Genomic DNA, 18,736 nt, shown 5'->3' with positions numbered 1-18,736 from the left:
GGGAGGTTCACACTCTTCCACCTCTCTGGGCACTGGCAACTCTGAGAGGGTTTGCTAATTGCTGCCAGCTGCACACATCTCTCCTTCCCCTCCTACCTGTGACAGCGTGCTGTCACATCTCTTCTCACACACTGCCTGATCCACTGACAGAGAAGTGGTACAGAGTGCCCAGTCTCCGCACCTCCTTACCCACAATATTTAGCGTTCGCTCACAGGCACTCAGCTGCCAGACATGGTCTTTAGTGGTACGAAACCCTACAGTGCTCCCAGACCTCCCTGCTCCTTACATGGCTTCCAACAGCTTCACTTAATCTGCTTACCAAACATTGTCTGCAAAGTGCTTTTGGGAACTGAGAGCTGCCTAAGAGTAGAAATATTTTAAAGGGATCATCAACATAAAAAGCTGTTGGTTTGCAAAGGATAAGCCCTGTGCTGTTGCTCAGCTCCATCTTGCTGTCTTCCTTGACTGCTCTGCAGGAAAGCTATTTAAACTTCACCTAGCAGGTAATATAGTCACGCTTATTTTGTGGCGAAATCATAACATGCTCTGTAGTATTAAACTTAACACATTTCCTAAAGTGAACACTCTAGGAGGGATTTGGAGCTCTTCAGACCGAATTCATCATTCCTACTGAAAAGGACTATATGCCTTCAGCCAGTAAACTCTTTGTGCTTTCATCGCTCGCTAGTTCCTAATTCAGTGCCTAAGTCCGCAGAGGAGATGTTCTTGTCAAGGCACATATTGGCCAGCATAACCTAAACAGCTTGCATCTACTTGCAATAGATGTGACTCTGAAGTCTATCCCATGGCAAAGCAACTCTTTGGTGGAGCAGCACACCATTGAAGGGAACTGTGAATGGTCTGATGGACACCTGATATGTGTAATAAAGATGTTCAATGAATAAAACTGGAAGATCAGGCCGAGACAAAGGGTGTTACTGTGCCCCCAGGACCAAAGAGACCGATGCATTTTACCCAGAAGAACATGCATTGAAGTCAATGGGACATCAGTTAGAGAGGCAGAGGAGCACGTGGAAGAGAATCCACTGAGGTGGATTTTGTTCTGGCTGAGAAAGCAAGAGACTTGGATAAGTTGCTGCAGGGGAGAAGAAAAAAAGTAAGGTTACAGTAAGGTTTTAGCTAGATCACTGGGGAACAGAACAGATCTGAACTGGGAGTGGAAGTGGGTATGACAGAACAGGGGTGCAGAGACAATGAATCCGAAGTTCAAAACCAGAATCATATTGACAAAGTCTGTATTAATCTGAAGAGACATGTCAAATATCAGGATAACTTGTGTAACGTCAACATAGCAGGAAAAGTGGATGCCACTGTTTACAGTACATGAGGAAAAGGACACTGAATCATATAAGTGGAATACTCACCTAAAGCAATGCTTTTTGCCACACTGTATTTAGAAGGTGAAATTCTCTACCTCAAGATATCACGAAGGCCTTGCATTTGGCAAGTTTCTGGGAAGACGTAGAGTCCCAGGTACAAAAAAATCCCCACGGAGTTCCATCCACATAGAGTTCCACGTATCTATATAGACTGATGCTATTAGGAGGTCTAGATCCATCACATTCACAAATGTTTTTAGATATATATTTGTTAACGTGACTTCTGGAAGTATGTAAGTCTTCATCCCTCAGGAAATCAGCTAACCACTCACATAGGGGAAAGGATATTTTCTAACTGCCTCAGCTATTTCCACTACCCCCCAATCAATAACTGAAAGAACTCCAAAACAAAAAGGTATCTTTAGGTACATGAGGGCAGGGAAATAAAGAAGTCTGAATTTATCTACACAAGCTCTTAATTTGTTTTTAAAGCTACTTCCCATTAAGTAAGATGATATGGTTTTGATTAGAGCAAGTTAAAGTCCTCAAGGCCTAATAAACATTCTGATATAGAAACAAGAAGTTACACCATTATCTTAGAAGAATAAAAACTTAATGTTTAAAGAAGAGAACATTATAAAGCAAGTTAACTGTAACAGTGAAGAGAAACCTGCATCTTTACCTGACCCCTCATTTACCACCATATTGGTAAGGCAAAGGTACACAGACAGTGAAGATACAAAATCCCCAGCAGTCCAATTAAGGCAGGCTATTCAAAACAACCGAGAATCAGTTCTGAACAAGTCCTATAGAAAGGTAAAGCCCCTATAGAATAAAATAAAAACTGGTAATGTTTTTATAAGCCTCCTAATCCATTTTATAATATTTAGTAGAACCAAGTTTTTGTTTTAGACTGCCACTAGACAAAGGAAGAAAAATCGATACAGAGAGTATAGAGTGATATATATATACATTACAGAGAGACAGTCATAAGTTGTGTTTCCTCTAAGATTTACAACTAGCCACAGATATTTTTAACGGGGTTCATTTCAATCATCTTTGGTCCCATTTAAGTTACAAAACCACATAGTACAGGCACTAAACATGCACACAGAGTGATTTCCAAGTCCTAGGAACAAATAGACAGGCAAAGGTGTTCCCTCAGAACCAAATGCCAAGTACCAAGTAGTCCATCTGTGATGAACTGGTACATGCCCACAGAAAGAAGGTTAAAGATATACTGTTGGATATTGCACGAGGGAAAGCATTACATTCATTTGGCACACTATCTCCTACACACATGCATTAAAGCATTATCAGCTAGTTTTGCCTGTACCCTACCGCTTCTGCGTAGAAACGATGGACTACTTTTGACCTAACAGTACGTCAGCTTCCCTTACTACCAAAACCACCTACAGCCTTTATCCATAGTCAAAGTTTCAAGTTCCTTCCCCCTTCTTCCTCCCCAAGATAATATGAGCAGAACCATAATATGAGCAGAACCCTTTCAAATTTCTTTTTAAATGAGTTTGTTCATTTGAAAAGGAACGATCTTGTAATGGAATAATCAGGGGCTGTATTTTGCATAACAATGGCCTCTCTCAATATGCAAAACATGTACAAAAAGATTAGTTGCTGGAAGCACTGGTACCTGCTGTACTACTGTGTACACACAACTACTTTTGCCCTCCAGCTGCTAATGCAGCCCTCATCCTGATACACTTAGTCAAACCCTAAAACAGTAAATTACATAAGTGTTCATTATACCTGGCAGAGACTGATGTGTCAGCGGCAACTGACAAAATGCATGCGACACCAGTAACGTGTCATTTGTCATTAATGGACCCAGCTTGAGAGCATTGATGGCCAGTTTAAGAAACTTAACTCAGAACAAATTCATTCATACAAATGCAACAATCAAGGAAGTCAATCTCTCATAAGCTAAGTGAAGAATAAAAAGGATGATTTAAATATGAATTCCTATGAGAACATAGGTTTGGCATAAAGTGCTCAGCTCTGGAGAATAAAAACCTGTTTATCCACTGAGAAGTATCACACTAGCAGAGGCAGTTCTGCCAAAACTGCATTTATTTGACATGCCCCTACAATGAACTGGAGACAGTATTTTCAGAAGAAAGAGAAGCTCATTGTTTTTACCCTGACAATGCTGTTTAAAAAAAAATGCAGTTACCAGCTCTGGTCATGATACTTGATGTCTTAGGTCCCCCATCCTTAAGAAAAATAGCACAGTAATACATATCATGCAGAACAATAAACAGAAATATCTAAAGTCTGAGATGTGCTTAGTTATTACTATAGTGAGGTACCTGAAACAGAAACACTCACTTCTGCATTTCACACTTTGGGACACATTCATAATCCTGATGAGGCAGTAGATCATCACTGCTGTTGGATCTGTTCCCACAGAGAAAGGGTATTTTTCCAAGAGGTATTTTATATTAAGACCACATGGTACCAGCAAGCTACCCAGCACTGCTAAATTCTACCTTTAAAAGTATTAATATGTTTTTACTGATATACATATATTTCCCTCAAAACACCACTACTCATTTTTGGGATGATTCAGAGATAGAGAAGAGAACTAAATTATTTCTAGTGCATTTTGTCGCTTTAATACATCAATAAATTACAAAAGGATTGCCTCTCTTTAGCAAGAGGAGTCACCAAGTTACTTAAACCTTCCATTCCTGGATCGTCTTCCTGGTGGCAAACCGTATCTTACGGGTTGTAAGTGGTAATACTGAAAAGGCAAAGACATTTGCAGAGTCCAAGATGAGTGCAGCCATTCCTTTTACACAGGGGAATGGCAAAGGAGAGGTGCAGCAGGGCTCAGGAAACTTGCCCAGCAGAGAAGAAACACTCCCACATCTGAATTGCTGTCAAAAATCATGCGTCTGTGCTGGAGGCACAAGTGGCACATATGATTTAGCTCAAAGGCACGAGGTAGCAAAGTGACAACAGGTCATCTGCAAATAGCAGCTCCTAATTACTAAGTTACATGGTTGGAGGCTGATGCTGAGTGCAATTAAGACAAACCTCCTAATTTATACTTCCATGGCTAGTGGATGTTTATGTTGGCCACCTAGATGCTCAAATCTGGAAAGCAGCATTGAATTTATTCACAAGGAACCCACTGGTGCAATGCTTCTTGAAGCAGCATTAATAAAGAGCAGAAGGGAAGAGATGGGAAGCAGTCTTAAGCTTAATCAGTAAGCAATACGAGGCTCCAGAGGAGATTTTTATTTTTTTTTTTTAAACAAATAGCAGACATAGTTAATGCTAAGCACAATAGAGTTGAGGATACAGTGAAGACAATTTTGTATTGCATGAGATCTTATAAGGTACCGATTTAAAAATATTCCAATATCTATGAAAAAGTTTGTTCATTCCCCTGCCTCATGAATTCTCAGCTCTTGGTTCATCTGAAAGTTCCTACCTGCAATTCACAGTTTACTTTTCACTTCAATCTCATGTTAATCACTCAGGCGACAGAGCTACCAAATACCCAACAAGTGGAGTGAAATATTTAACAGGCAAAAAGAGTCCAAAAATATTCATCCAACAACTTCTGTAGATAAACATCCACATGTAGGTTATCCGCCAATTACTGACATAGAACCAGTGGCAGATTGGGAACTCTAAGTAAAAATAGGAATTCAGCTGCAACAAAAATGATTTAAAACTAATAGTTCAGTGAATCATGCTCCACAGGGCAATGGTAGATACTAAATGACTAATCCTGTCTCCTCATTTAATCCTCCTAAACCTTTTTCCTCGATTTCCTCTAGTCATCCATTCCAAAGATGACACTGAACATGCTTTCCCATATTGAATACTGAGCAGTTTATCTATGTCTGTGACCTACTTGAAAAAGTTTACATCTACCATGTAGGAAATGCTATTCTTTAAGGCCCAGAAAGCCAACCCCATCCTGAGCTGCATCCAAAGAAGCACACCCAACAGGTCGAGGGAGGCAATTCTCCCCCTCTACTCCACTCCCATGGGACCCCACTCGGAGCATTGTGTCCAGCTCTGGGACTCACAACATATGAAGGACATGGACCTGTTGCAGCAGATCCAGAGGAGGGCCACAAAGATGATCAGAGGGCTGGAACACCTCTCCTATGAGGACAGGCTGAGGGAGTTGGGATTGTTCACAGCCTGGAGAAGAGAAGGCTCCGAGGAGACCTTATAGCAGCCTTCCAGTACCTAAAGGGGACCTAAAGGAAAGATGGGGAGGGACTCTTTATCAGGGAGTGTAGTGATAGGATATGGGGTAACGGCCTCAAACTGAAAGAGGGTAGATTTAGATTGGATATCAGGAAGAAATTCTTTACTGTGAGGGTGGTGAGACACTGGAACAGGTTGCCCAAGGAAGTTGTGGATGCCTTAATCCCTGGAGGTGTTCAAGACCAGGCTGGATGGGGCTTTGAGCAGCCTGGTCTAGTGGGAGGTGTCCCTGCCCATGGCAGGGGGGTTGGAACTGGATGATCTTTAAGGTCCCTTCCAATCCGAACCATTCTATGATTCTATGAAAAATTTAACAAGGAATGAAAATATTTTTCAGTAACATCTGAGCTTCCATCTCTGACATCTTGTATTTCTCACCAGTCCAGCCTTACCATTTCCTTTACAATATCCCATGCCTAGAGGTTTAGCAGTTCTAGCTGGAAAATTCTTCATGCTCCTTCTAGATAATTTTATTCATGAAGAAAACAAAGCATCTACAGATCTGAACATTAGCTTCTCTTGACCATTTCACTTACATATATATGGTAACACAAAGGTTCAGAAAGAGGATATTTCTTCACAGGAGGTACACAGGTACTCAGGAGGTCTCTAATCCTTCAGCGTCACTTAGAAATCAAGGGGACTGGCACAACACAGGAACTGTAGGCAGTGCAAGGGGTAAGCACGGACAAGAAAAAGCAAACGGATGGTTCTTCTAGTGCAGCAAGTTGTCTTCCCTGCAAGAGCTAAGGAGGCAGAGGTGGCTTTAGGTCACCTTTTCAATTCCTCAGTCTTTAACTACCAAAGGAATAGGCAGTTTTCCAAAGCAGATTAAAGGAGCTATACATAACCCTCTGCTAAATTTTTGCTTGAGTTCAGCAGTTATGGAAGTGAATGCTGACTACACTCCAAGTATGAGCCAAAAAACCTCTGATCTGGATCCAAGTTTCCCTGAAGCTTAAAGGTGCTTAGATACAGCTTTCTGGGTCACATTCAATTCTCAACTCCTTTGTTTATCTCCTATACACTATTAAGTCTCCGTTAGACAAGGAATTTGGAACAGCAAGTAACAGCAGAGCCTTCCCTGGAGTACTGTGTGTGATGGCCATGCCATCCAAATAAGACATCTCTTAACTAGAAGAGACTCAGAATAGTGGTAAAAATGAGCAATTGCTTAGGAAAAAAAATATCATCCAATACAAAAATAGAAAAGACCTGAACTGTGAAACAAACTAGTGAAAAAAGGAAAGAATTTATAGAACGGTGCACAGCTTGAAGAAAAAGGGCTTGGAGCATCCAGTCCCCTGTCTCACAGGGTGAACACAAAGGAAGCTGAAAGGTGGAAAAAGAGAAAGGAGCATCACTCATGCAGTGTGAAATCAGGCTGGGGAACTCACTGCCAACATGCCAAGACTCAGACTGGATTCAAAGCGGGAGATTATGCATAGTAAAAATATCCAGAATTGTAACAGCTGCTTTTTAAAGGAGGAGGTATGTGGAAGGAAGGGAAAGGCAGTTGCAAAGGACAAAATCTGTTGCTTTCAGGCTTCAGTTGGTTTCTGAAAATTCAGGACACTATAGGAAGTACAAAATTATCTCACATCTCCATGGTTTCTGGAAACTCTGCCAAAATTCCCAGTGCTGCCCAGCATCAGGGAGGATACACTGGAACACCTTGATGCCACACTCCACTTACTGAAACGCTTCAACTGAACAGAAAGAGCAGAGAAAACAATAGATGTCTTTCAACATGAATTTAGAAGCTTGTTGAGCACTGCAGTATAAGCAATGTTTTAGCGAACTACAAGGTCTGTCCTCACTTGCTCGCACCTCAGTGTTATTTCCCCTTACACTGGTAGCTGCCTGTACGGAACAGTGTATACAGCCATGGAAAATGCTTGGCAAGTTAATGTGCCCAGAAAGCCCTGCACACAGCTGCCTGTGACTGAACAGTCACATCACTGGCAGTAATTAGAAACTGTGAGTGAAATGGAAGCAGAGCCTTTCCAGCCAGTGCTTCCCAGCCAAATGCACAGACACTGCCAAATGTCCCTGAAAGGGAAAGCCCTCTACAACCGGCAGCATCCTCTGAGGAGCACATGGGGCCAGACCTCAGCCAACAGCTACAGCCCGTTATGAACTCCTCTGGGACACACACAGCTTGCAATAATATGGACTTTAGTTTCAAAACAAATCTCAAAGCCATCAGGTTTATGAGTTTCACAGGAACCACTTGCACTGGGTCTGGGACTGCGTTTGCTGAACAAGTTACTAGGACCCCAGCTCCCAATATGTCCACCCTGAAGTGTAAGTGGCAGGATTTTACTTTTCTTTAGGCTGTGTTTTCCAGTCAGCTGCTCTGCTTCCTCTGCCCTATAGGTAACTCTCCATCTGTCCCCCTCATCCTTCCTGGCTGTCTATACAAAGGAAGGGCAGTGCTGGGAGAGAGATCAAGCTGCAGCCTACATGCAAAGGACGGGGCTGGGCGGGGGGGAAATAGCTGTCAGGTCTTGCATGCAGGAAAGAGCAGCTCAGAAAGATTCAACTCCAGAGCTGCAGACAAAACACGCAGTAAGAGACTCTGTCAGGCTCAGATGCTGGATGAGGTCTGCCGACTTCACCAGTGCTCCCCGTCACTCCACTCACTCCAATATCTTCTCCAGAATTAGGAATAGGATTTAGTTAGTGGTGACAGATGCTCATATAAGCTCATGTCCTTCCAAAAGCAGCTGCCTGAGACTAAGCATAATGCAGACAAATAGCAGGGAAAGACCAGCCCTTCAGCGTATCCTCCCTGCTGGCATACTTTATATATGATGTATGTCACATCTCACCACATGGCTCCTCACAGCATGTGGGTGCTGCTCAGTCCCAACACATAAAATACTCCCAGCCTCAGTCCCAAAGCTCTGCAAAAGTACTCCAGAGGCAGGGAGCACTTCTAGGTCCAGCTCTAAGACCCCACACAGCCCAGCCAACGAGACACAGCATGACACAAGCCAGCCCTCACTGTTACAAATGTAGGTATGATTAAAATGAAAGTGATGGCTATACTATGATATTCCTATTACCTGCCACACACTGGGGTTCAGGAGTGCCTCTGAACTTAGTATTTACCTGACCTATTCAGACACAAATTTACAGCCGCATGAAAGGCTTTGGCCCCAGACAGCTACCTCTGAGCTGCTCAGGCAGAATTTACATTTACCCTGTTGACCTCGAGTCTCTTCAGCTCGCCTCTGTATTCTACCAGTCCACTGTCGGCTATAGACTTGTTTTACCTTTACTGCAATGTTATTGAGATCAAAAACTGAACAAGACAGGCATTCAAGACCTAAGTTAGCAGGTCAAGACTAATTTATAATTTGTTTCCCAGTAGAACATTATGTTTCAGGTGTTTGAATGGTGGTGTTACACATTCGCATTTAAGTTTTCATAAAACAATTAGCAATGATTCCTTTGTATTTTTCATTTAAGAATACTTGTATTAAAATTAGCAAACTCTTAAAAAAAAAAAAAGCCCTCGGTAACCACGTTTATCTCATCCCAAAATGCTGCTTCTCAATTTTCTTTTTAAGTTAATGTTTTTTATTTCTTCCAGATAAGAGATGGTAACACATGGCAGACACTCGCAAGAGATTTGCATAGCAGCAACAACACAAGCTTCTCCCACACAACGACCCCGTAATTTTTCCTAAAAATAACTTGAACAAATGAAACCAGATTCATTTCTGGAGCAGCCTCACCAGATTTCCTGTGACTCTCCTTATGCTGAATCTGCCCGAATTGCCTCTGGAAGCTTGTCCCCTGGGCATTTCATCAGAACTGTGCCTATATCAAAACTTGCCAAGCAATGAATGTATGATGAGGCTTACAGATGCCTAAGACACTCACTGACATTCGACTCGTTTCAGTTATACACCACTCAATACAAGATCTTTTTGGTCACACTAATGCAGGTTGGTTCTTTTCTCCTTTGAAAGTTCCCTGGATTATTCTAATTTCTTTGCCTTAACTGTTCAGTCTTGAGCCACCATGTAGAAACAAAGATTATTAGTGCATTTTTAGTCAAGTAGCCAGTGGCCTCAGTTCACTTTCACCAGCAGCACTGATTTAAAAACATCTACTAACAACTCAGCAGCAAAGCACTATAAAGACAGATACCAGAGATAAAGTGTCCTGTAAGTAGCTCTTGGATTCCTCATCATAATTCACTTGCTGCTGAACATTCAGAGATCATAGTTATGATACTTGCCAGAAATAAGCGTTAGAGTAACCACTGTGCTGCTATACATGAGGAGCATTAGCCCAGACAATCCTAAGAATATTTATTAGACATAGTTGTCAAGGAACTGCTAGGGTTTAACATTTTTTTCAACCACACCTGCCAAATGTATTGGTTTCTAAACATCAGTGGCATCAGGTGAACTCAGGTATATAGAGAAGCCTGTCACTGTCTTCTGTATTTTGCTTCTAAAGGCAAGGGGACTGCCAAACCCTTCCATCTAGCAGTATGTACTGCAAACTCACTGGTGAACTGGAGAGGTGCAATGTCACAAGGCAATGTAACATCAGGAAGCAGTGGGTGCAGAACATCTGTTTCACCTAACATATATGGCGGAGAGGAAAGATGGTCCATATTTTTTCAGACAGAGATGAATGCAAGAAGAGACACAAGGCCCTAAGACCTTTAATGAAGATATTTTCTCCTTTTTTAAAATACAGTTCTCCTGCAGAACGCAGAAAGGTCTCTGCTCTTCCTGCATCCTTTACTAAGCATCAGAGATTGTTTCTCTTCCTTTTCCTTTCTGCTGTGACAGCTTTTGTTCCAGCCGAACATCTCCCGCTCCTGCCCACAGAGTCTGCTCCAGCACTGTGCCTTCTAGATAAATGAGCTCTTCCTTCACATTAATCATCCCTAATGAGGCAGATATTCTTTCTGTAAATTCACTCCCTCCTTAGCTCTTTTTTGAGCCTCACATGGAGGTCTTTCACTGCAACGCTGTAGTTAGAGGGAGGCAGTTCGGTCAGATCATGAGTTTTATTTGATGCTTTGTTTGATGTGACTCAGACAGCTGGAGGACAAGAAAGATGTGGTAGTGGCCAGGGGGAGTAATGGATTACTTTATGCTTTCAGGAATTACAGCACCAAGTCACATCTACCCTTGCTTTAGCACAGGTAGGGTGAACTGCGTTGAGTGTTGTTACCTATCTTCTTCTATAGAGAAAAATGTCCCCATCCCCTTCACTGGAAGGGGCAACACCTTTCACACAAGGTTTACCTTTTACAAATGTGGAAGCCCATCTTCTTTGGTTGTTATTTGGTGCCATATACTTAACCTCATGACAATAACCAAAGGAGGATGGCAGCTCCCAAGGGTAGTACTCCAATGGATACTCTACATGGGAGCTCTCATAAGCCTGCCCCTTCTCATGTAGGGCAGGAGGGAAACTAGGAATGCAAGTCCTGTACATACATACATGTACGTGAATGGCCACTTTGTTCATGTAGAAAAAAAGACAGAACTGATTCCATCATAGGGAAGTTCATTACATGCTTACTCTGGTCTTCTACTAAGAAGAGATCAAAGTCGTAAAAATTTTCCCATGGTTTCAATACAACTAGAATATTCTCACTGCAACCAGGGTGAGCAGGGGACAAAAAAACCACACCAAACAAAAACCAACAAAACCCTACTCTGTTAAGACCTAAAAGCCTGACACTCCTATATCTTTAAGTATCCAGTCCACTTAATACACTGTTTGAGTAACTTGCAACTTCCTTTATATCTTCATTCAATAATTTATTTTTTTTCCTCTTTCCTTCTTGACTAGCTGAAGAAGGAGACAGAGGAAAGAACTTTTATGGGGTTTTATTTTGTTCTTTTAGTGACCCCTTTGTGATACTGGACATTTTAAGATCTTTTACAGGAAAGAATTAACCATTTCAAATGGATGATGAATTTTTGAATTTGAATGCTTTTAAGAAAAAGCACTAATATATACTTAATCCCATCTTCAGGTCATTAAGGCAGCAGGTAACGTGCCGCTTTGAAACTCTTGAGTCTAGAGCTGTAGGGCTTTAGGGAAGTGGAGCTTTATTAAAGGTTCTTCAATACAAGTGTTTACTAAACTAGAATCAGGTATCTTGGATCCACCTGGGGACTATTCCACTGGCTTCAATAGCCAATCTACCCCAGGTCCTCAGAAAACAGTTTTCTGCTTTTATATACTGTAAGCTATTCTTCTATCAGTATTATCTGATACTTAGTCAGCCTTTAAGGGAAGTGAATGTTGAGAGTTTAGTTTGAATTTTGTGTGCAAATGGCCAGAGAACCCACATTATAATTTCTGAATTACACTATATATTGGAAATGTGTGAAATCTTATATATAAAATTTATATATAATATTTATATATAAAATGCTCTGTAGTAATTCCTTATGCTATGAGCTATAACCTCACTTGTGATAAAATAGGGTTTCTGATCAAGTTTAGGATTAATACACTTCTGCTGTAGTTTCAGGTGTAACAGCAGATAGGTTACAAGATGAGGGAGATCTTCCTCCTGCTCTCTGGGTCTGTATACAGCAGAAGCCACACTCTTTATCCTTGCATGGTGGAAATAATTCCAAAGCAGCACAGACACAGGGCTTGCTTTCCTTCCTTGCATAGCTTTTACCATAACACGTAATTTGGATTTCAGCTGATTTGGGTGGGCGTATGTGAGAAGATAACTGGGCCTCTATTGTCTCTAAACATAATGTCACTGCTACATTAATTTAACTAGTGGTGCTTCCTGGCAAATGGCTCACACTTCTGCAGGGACATTTAGGAATGACTTTGCACTAAAAAAAAAAATTAGGTTAATTAGACATCTGCTCTTCCCCCTGTTTTGTTGATCTGCTTTCTTGTTCTTTCTCAAAGCATTGGCACATACAAATAATTTAACTTTCCTTTCCTATGTTCTGCAATAGCTTCCCTCCAGGTTAAGTCCTGGTTTCCTCATAGCCCAGTGCTTCTCTGCTCCTCCTTAATCCTTCTGCTTCATTTCTCTCCTTCCTTTTCATCAGTAATGGCTCATCATCCATGTATTTCTCTTGTCTCCACTCACCCAGGTAAGAAGCATGTCAGCAGTGTAGAGTGCTGTGTAAATGTTACAGGGCTATATAAATGTTTTGAAATAACTCCTTTGGGGGAAAAGAGGAGGGAAATTTTCCTCCAGCTGAATTTAATAAGATGATCTTGCAAACAAGATGAGATGAATTTGTTTGAAGTTATATCCTAATATTATATCCTAAATTTATTCCCAGCACTCTCATTCTTTAAGCAGTGCAATAACAGTGGATCACCATGATTTCACTCTTTTTTGACAGAAGAATCATCCATCTCTGTTCTGTATCCATCCCAGCAGACCCCAGCACAACCATGCTCTCACTCCTAAGCTTTGCCATAGTATGACATAAACATCAGAAAATAGTGCTGCAAGGTAATCTTGTTTCAAAAACAAAGATGACGGGCTGCCCTACTGTCCTGCTGAGCTTACAAATGAACCTCCTTGACTTTTAAAAAAAAAGATATCCTGGAATAACAAAGAATTTTAATAATCTGGAATAATACTCTACTAAAATAACAATCAATTAAACTTAATATGATAGGTAGGTTTCAAAGGCTTCAGAAATCTCTTTAAGGGTTCCTAATGGAAGAAGAGAAAGCCTTACACTGAGGCATCCATATTGCTCCCCATAAATTGCACGCTTTCCTGAGCATGTGCTGTTCTGTGGATCAGCTAGCTTCATTAGGAAGCACAAGACCAGTCACCTATTCAGCATCCCCAGTATCTGACCAGTGTCCAAAGCCTGAGGTAACAGCATTTGGTACAGTGAGGATGCTAGCAATGATAGGAAAAAAAAATAAATCAAAGACTTAAAAACCAAGGGCTGCAGATGCTTTTTAGAATTAAAGCATGAGATCAAGAGGCAGGCCACAGGCTTGAATTAGAAGGCACCACCCCATATAACCAACGCTTATGTGGAGAAGAAGTTACAACTGTATAACAAGATTGGGTTTAAATTCCTGGGGAGGAAAGCGCAGAAATTTTCTACCTGACAATTTACACAGGAACCTGTGTGGACTGAGACAAAAACAGTGTTATTCTTCATCACCTTTGGAGCTTAGATCAACTCTGTGATAAAACAGAGCAGTAATACTGCCTTGAATAGACCCAGTTAATGTTCATCTCATCTGAACATGGTGACAGACATGTTAAAAACAATCTCAAATTTCAGTAGAGTGACGGTACTTGGGGACAAAGACATACAAGCCTGGAAACAGTCAGCTATTCTGGGCTCATTTCACTTTTCCAAGCTGTGGAGAAATGAGATTTAGGGGTCTTGTATTCACTGCTAGTACAGAAAACGCCAAACCATTTGAACAAGAAGAGTGCCAAAGGCTTCCTGGCACTTTCTCAGAGTTCACTGACTGGGATGTTATTCCTTGTGGGAATATGTGACAACAGACATTAGTCACTGCTGCAGATATTAACACAGCAAGCCAACCCAAAACTGCATGCACTGATTCTTCCTTTGCTTTCTGTGCAAACCCCTGTCAATAAACAAGCCTAAACAAAGGCTAGAAGCTCAGCATTTCCCTTGGGACGGGACTGTGCTTTGTTCTCAGGTTCTCTTCAGGAAGAATGATACTGCTTTCACCTGAAAGTGCAGTTTTGCACAGTGCGGTTTTGTTTTTCAAAGGAGTTTAGCAGAACATAAGTGTGCATGATCCTTTCACTTCTTGAAGACATCAACCACCTCTTACCTATTATAACACCCAAGTCAGTGCCGCCAAGATTTTCTGCTTTTCAAGTATCACTCAGCTCTTCCATTTCTGACTTTGTTAACGGCAACCTGCAGGGCTCAGCAAGACTCAAGAGGTGAGAACACAGGGCTGTAGAGCTGCGTTAATCTCTTAGGAGGATCCCTCATGAAGTATAGTTTAAGATTTGCAAAAGGGAAAAATTTGGACAAGCAAATCCAGACATTCTGCAAGTCTCTTAGACATTACCTCTTTGGGGAACGACACATCAGTGGTCTTACAGGGTTAGAGAAACAAAAGTGCATCACCAGAAGGAACACTATGCACAATCACTCAGGTCTTTCTCTTATTTTTTTCCCCACTTAAACTAATAAAAATTAAAGGACATCTGCAAAGTTTAGGTTATTAATATCCATTGTTTGATTACTGGGCAGTTTGAGGAAGGACTGTGATAGAAGTATATACTTGTAGCTGAAAGAAATACTGAAGCAACTGCCTAAGTAGAAGGAACAGTGGATTTCCCTACACAGGAAGGCAACGTGGTTTAGCATAGACTGGAATATTGAACTATCATGGCATTACGTGTTTATATACACTTCTGGAACATAAACGGTATCTCCATAAACCATCTGCACCCAAACTCAATCCACTGAATTCCCAACTTCACTGTTCTCACAAATCAGATTTCACCTAGAGATTCACATGAGATTGCACATACTAGTACAGTTCTTAATAGGCTCAGTGGAGATGCCTATGAACAAACAGCCTAGCCACTGGAACCTAGCTCAGATATCCAAATAGGCCAGAAAGGATGACTTTCTTGTTCTGTTGCTGTGATGAAAATTGGAGCGCTTGCAAGAGGCAACAGAGGTGCCTCATGTAGGAAACTATGCAAGCAAAGCTAGAAAGTAATCCATTGCAATATCCTTTGATACCACCCTGATTATGTGCAACTGACAGAAAAACACAGGGTATTTACTTCCATGATGAAAGAAATGTGGGATACTGTTAACCCTGTAGCCCATAACATGAGCAGAGGAATGATACTGGGGCTCAGCAGAGGACACAAGGGAAAGGAGCTGAGGATTCTCTTCAGAAAGTTTCCACTATGCACAAATCCTAGTGGTTAGAGACGGCATAAAGAGACTTTGAGAAGGCTAGCCACTAGACACAAGTGTTTTATTGGCCTGAAATATTTTGTGGAGGGTCTGGCCTGGCACCTATATTATTGCAAAAGGAAAGAAAAAGGAAGGATCTTCTTATACCGCTTCTTGAAAAAAAGTGTCACTCTCACTTAGAGAAATTCATGACTCCTAGAAAGAAGGTTAGACTTATTTTACTTGCTAAATAATCAGGGGCCTGGTAATTCATGAGAAAGGGTCATAAAAAAAACCAACACTTTTTCATGCCACTCCCAATATTCTGTGATCTTCTAATTTGCTGCCTTTGAAAAAAAAAAAAAAAGAGACAACCAGTGAAGTTGTTTGCTACACCTGGGGTCATGCTCACTAGGGCCATAAAGGAGAAGGATATACAGACCAGACTGTCCTCTTGCAGAGGAACATATTTTATTTGTTGTGCATACATATAACAGTAAGCAACTCCGCTGGTTTATTGTCAGCCTGGCTGGGATGCTCACAGGGCTTACAGAGAAAGAGATACGTTAGAGGTTTCTTCCAGTTCCCAGGAGGCTGCCTTGTCTGGCGCTTGATTTAGCAAGATGTGCATTGCTACCTAGAGTTAAACAAACTGGCAGTACTGTAGGAGTTTGCTACAAGAGCTGTGGCTACAGGAGCTGGAGCATCCAAGAAGATAATTTTGCATGAATTATGGTTTTGGCCACCTTCAACTCCATGCCCAACATGCTGCCTCCAGGGTGGGTATTTTGCTCTTGGCAGTCATCTGCCTCTCCAACTATGGCCAAGCCTAATTTATCAACTGCAAGCTGAGAAGTGGAAGATTTATGAGCGTTGTATAACCCCTTAATCAGTGCAATACAGTTTTCTCAAAGGAGGGACTACACAATAGATGAAATATATGGGAAGAGGAGGGGTTAAACCTTGGCATTTTCTCATGGCTAATGGTGCACAATGAGTTTGATAGAAAACAGATCTTGCCTGAAACAAACACCAAGCAGAGGCCAGTGATGAGAGATGCCAGGTCCAAGCCACTCAGAATAAGGAGTGGGCAGAACTGAGGCTGGATATCACAGCAGAAGCAGAAGCCAGGCAGGGCCTAGTGCCTGGGCAAAGCAAGAAGTACTTCAAACCTCAAAGTGCACATTAAGAGCATAAAGCAATGTAATAAACTCCCTGTAAGAGCAGGCAAAAACTTTTTCAAAAAAAGTGTTGTCATCCAGTGGTTGCTGCAGACAGGCAGCACAAGTTAAGTTTAGATTGTTTACTGAGCTTTTTACTTTAAGTAAAAGTGAGAAATATAAGCTCATTAGAAGAAGACATGTCTCCAGGAACCCAGAAAATATTGTATTTCTTAATGATGGTATTTTAAAGAGATTATAACTCCTATCCCTTTACGCTAGTACAAGTGAAGGGTACTGAAGTAACATGCTGAAGCCTTCCCTCTGGACTCCTTGCCATGTGGAGACAGTGTCTTGTCTTCAGACAGTTTTAAGACAAGTCTCACTGAGCTCCTTGATATCTTATAATTTACTCATGGAGCCATCTTGCTCAATTTTTGCTACTGAAGTCAGAGCACACTAAATAAAAGCTCTGGGAGCTAGAATAAGATGTGGCTGAAATTGCGTACAAGTATATTCTGCAAGATGTTTGAGCAGGGAGAGGGGAGAAAAGACTGAAGAACTCTAATGTTGTAACCCAACACTTTGAAAGACCTTTCATTTTGAAATAACATTTTCATATAACAAATGCTCACAACTGTGAGCTACCCATTGAAGATTGCTGTAAACCTTTAGCAGGCTGGTGGGGAGGACATAAAGAAACTGCACTTGGATATAGAAAAGTAAGGGACAGAGTGACCGAGTAATTGATTACTCAGATAACCTCCTAGATGAAAGCATGTTTTTCTACTCTTCTACTTCTTCCTCAAAGGCATTAACTCTCTCACCCTCTCTTATAACTTAGCAAAAGGGTCAATCTCCAAAGGTATAGCTATTTTAAGAATAATTTGGCCTCTGGCTAGCCTGCTTTGGGAGGAGGACTAGGGAAAGCTGCTTGTTTGCCTGGTAAAGGAAAGGCGATTAAGCTAACCACTGCCCTCTTCCCTGCATTCATCTTTATTAGGCAAACCTAAAGCTTTAAGAAAATGCCAAACAGGAAGTTTCATTATAAGCTGGCCTGAAAAAAATGCCTCCCTACCCTGCCCCCTCAGAAACCCCGAAGTCATTCCAGCAACTGTTTGTTCACTGAACAGGCACATAAGTCATCCCAGGAGCCCAGGAGATAACAAGTGCTGGGATCTTTCAGACTGCTGCCCCGCATATGATTCCAGCGTGACAGGTGCCAGCTTTATTGGGAGTTTCGCCCATGCTTTTCATGTGTGTGTCTGCAACACACTATGGAAGCCATCAGTCTCTCCCACGTGGCTTTTGGAGCTGAGAAAGCTCAATTTTTTTTTTAATTTTAAAATCATTTTAGGGCCTTTAGCCTACTCCCCATGACACCAACTCACCATTCCCTGGTGAGTTTAAATCACGTAATGGAACTGAGCTAACAGTTAATAGCAGTACATTAAGTCTTGTTTCCTTAAAAAGGCAATACTTGCCATTTACAAGCCAGCATTACATGTTCAACTGTGAAGGTTAATTCTCTTCACCTCCTGTTATTAAGCTGATTAATTTACATGTTAACTTTTCTACAAATTCTTAGAGAGTACGCTAGTGCTTCCCCCCTTGCTGGGAGCCTGTAGCACTTCTCTAGCTAAACGCAATGCCAAGGCATACAACACCAACTGCTTCATGGCCCCTGACATATGTCCTCAGACATGTCTACAACACAAGACATAAACATCACTGCATCCCTTCTGACCAGCAAAATGCCAAGAAAAATTGTTATTAAAAGCACTACTTACTGACACTCTGCTTTCCTGTAGCACCAACTGATCATCGCTGCGCTCCCAGACCCAGCAGCTGGAGACACACCTGAGCTGCAGGTTCATTATATTCCCTGACTCCCGAAGTTCTCCACTGGCTGCTACTAATGCAACTCAGCTGATTTCAGTGAAGCTGCTCTACTCACTCTCACATGGGACTTACCCTAATAAATTCCTGGAAAAGTGTCATTGCCCCAGAACTTTATCCGAGCCTGAACATAACTCTTATCCAATACCCCCAACAGCTACAATTGATCTTTCC

At 41.6% G+C, this 18,736-nt stretch overlaps 1 protein-coding gene across 1 annotated transcript in view; it reads right to left on the bottom strand.

Annotated features, from left to right (window-relative positions):
• Positions 1–18,500, bottom strand: part of LRFN2 (leucine rich repeat and fibronectin type III domain containing 2) — a 223,089-nt gene extending 204,589 nt beyond the window's left edge. The window contains exon 1 of the mRNA XM_074579690.1: positions 18,454–18,500. The gene's annotated coding sequence lies outside the window, so the exon portion shown is untranslated. The remainder of the gene's footprint in view (positions 1–18,453) is intronic.
• Positions 18,501–18,736: the final 236 nt, after the last annotated feature.

The sequence above is a fragment of the Larus michahellis genome, chromosome 3 (assembly GCF_964199755.1).
Source record: "Larus michahellis chromosome 3, bLarMic1.1, whole genome shotgun sequence".
NCBI classification, from domain to species: Eukaryota; Metazoa; Chordata; class Aves; order Charadriiformes; family Laridae; genus Larus; species Larus michahellis.
This window is presented reverse-complemented; position numbering and strand designations above follow the sequence as displayed.